General features: G+C 56.3%; 1 protein-coding gene across 1 annotated transcript in view; it reads left to right on the forward strand.

Moving 5' to 3' along the window:
• Nucleotides 1–2500, forward strand: part of ptprn2 (protein tyrosine phosphatase receptor type N2) — a 227339-nt gene that overhangs the window by 34493 nt on the left and 190346 nt on the right. The gene's annotated exons all lie outside the window — the stretch shown is intronic.

Here is a 2500-nt window from a genome sequence, read left to right on the forward strand (position 1 = left end):
GACACAAATGAGCGGTGAAAGCGTGGAAGACACACCGCTGTCTTCAGCTAAATGACCAACACAGTAATGAATATTAGAGAAGTCCAATTACCCCAACCTGAATAAAGAGAAAGGGATGAGAAGAGAGGAGGAGAAGAGGAGAGAAGAAGAGAGGAGAGAAGGGGGGAGGAGGGGAGGGGAGGGAAGGAGAGGAGAGGGGGGGAGGAGAGGAGGGGAGGAGAGGAGGGGAGAGGAAGGGAGGAGCAGAGGAGAGAAGGGGGGAGGAGGGGAGAGTAGAGAGGAGAGGAGGGGAGAGGAGGAGAGGAGAGAAGGGGGGAGGAGGAGAGGAGAGAAGGGGGGAGGAGGAGAGGAGAGGAGGGGAGAAGAAGAGAGGAGAGCTGTGCTCAATTACACCCCCGTGTTCTTTGTTTCTTGGACACAGATGGTGTCTGAAATCTGTGCTTGTGATTGACATGCGATAAAGCTGTGTTTTTATTTCAAATGTAAATGGATTTTTGGGGGAATGTATGTGTGAGTGGAGTGTGTGTGTGTGTGTGTGTGTGTGAGTAGTTAATTGAGCAGAAATATATATATTTAAACTTTAAAATATTTTGGATAATTTTCTCTTGTTCACATATTCATTTGGAGTATGTGTTTTTGTATGCTTGTCTGTATATGGGTGTATGCCTTTCTGTGTGTGAATGAGAGAGAAAATGCATTTGTGTGTGTGAGTGAAACAATGCTTTGTCTGTGTGTGTGTGTGTGTGAGAGAGAGAGAGAGACAGAGAGACAATACATTTGTCTATTTGTGGGTCTATGCCAGCCATTCCAGGGCGTGGGGTCTAACCCAGCCATTCCAGGGTGTGGGGTTTAACCCAGCCATTCCAGGGTGTCGGGTCTAACCCAGCCATTCCAGGGCGTGGGGTCTAACCCAGCCATTCCAGGGCGTGGGGTCTAACCCAGCCATTCCAGGGCGTGGGGTCTAACCCAGCCATTCCAGGGTGTCGGGTCTAACCCAGCCATTCCAGGGCGTGGGGTCTAACCCAACCATTCCAGGGTGTGGGGTTTAACTCAGCCATTCCAGGGCGTGGGGTCTAACCCAGCCATTCCAGGACGTGGGGTCTAACCCAGCCATTCCAGGGCGTGGGGTCTAACCCAGCCATTCCAGGGCGTGGGGTCTAACCCAGCCATTCCAGGGTGTGGGGTTTAACCCAGCCATTCCAGGGTGTCGTGTCTAACCCAGCCATTCCAGGGCGTGGGGTCTAACGCAGCCATTCCAGGGTGTGGGGTCTAACCCAGCCATTCCAGGGCGTGGGGTCTAACCCAACCATTCCAGGGTGTGGGGTTTAACTCAGCCATTCCAGGGCGTGGGGTCTAACCCAGCCATTCCAGGGCGTGGGGTCTAACTCAGCCATTCCAGGGCGTGGGGTCTAACCCAGCCATTCCAGGGTGTGGGGTTTAACTCAGCCATTCCAGGGCGTGGGGTCTAACCCAGCCATTCCAGGACGTGGGGTCTAACCCAGCCATTCCAGGGTGTGGGGTCTAACCCAGCCATTCCAGGGCGTGGGGTCTAACCCAGCCATTCCAGGGTGTGGGGTTTAACCCAGCCATTCCAGGGTGTCGTGTCTAACCCAGCCATTCCAGGGCGTGGGGTCTAACCCAGCCATTCCAGGGTGTGGGGTCTAACCCAGCCATTCCAGGGCGTGGGGTCTAACCCAACCATTCCAGGGTGTGGGGTTTAACTCAGCCATTCCAGGGCGTGGGGTCTAACCCAGCCATTCCAGGGCGTGGGGTCTAACTCAGCCATTCCAGGGCGTGGGGTCTAACCCAGCCATTCCAGGGTGTCGGGTCTAACCCAGCCATTCCAGGGCGTGGGGTCTAACCCAACCATTCCAGGGTGTGGGGTTTAACTCAGCCATTCCAGGGCGTGGGGTCTAACCCAGCCATTCCAGGACGTGGGGTCTAACCCAGCCATTCCAGGACGTGGGGTCTAACCCAGCCATTCCAGGGCGTGGGGTCTAACCCAGCCATTCCAGGGCGTGGGGTCTAACCCAGCCATTCCAGGGTGTGGGGTTTAACCCAGCCATTCCAGGGTGTCGTGTCTAACCCAGCCATTCCAGGGCGTGGGGTCTAACCCAGCCATTCCAGGGCGTGGGGTCTAACCCAGCCATTCCAGGGCGTGGGGTCTAACCCAGCCATTCCAGGGCGTGGGGTCTAACCCAACCATTCCAGGGTGTGGGGTTTAACTCAGCCATTCCAGGGCGTGGGGTCTAACCCAGCCATTCCAGGGCGTGGGGTCTAACTCAGCCATTCCAGGGCGTGGGGTCTAACCCAGCCATTCCAGGGTGTGGGGTTTAACTCAGCCATTCCAGGGTGTGGGGTCTAACCCAGCCATTCCAGGGCGTGGGGTCTAACCCAACCATTCCAGGGTGTGGGGTTTAACTCAGCCATTCCAGGGCGTGGGGTCTAACCCAGCCATTCCAGGGCGTGGGGTCTAACTCAGCCATTCCAGGGCGTGGGG

The sequence above is a fragment of the Electrophorus electricus genome, chromosome 13 (genome assembly GCF_041902795.1).
Source record: "Electrophorus electricus isolate QZ-2024a chromosome 13, ASM4190279v1, whole genome shotgun sequence".
In the NCBI taxonomy this organism is placed as follows: domain Eukaryota; kingdom Metazoa; phylum Chordata; class Actinopteri; order Gymnotiformes; family Gymnotidae; genus Electrophorus; species Electrophorus electricus.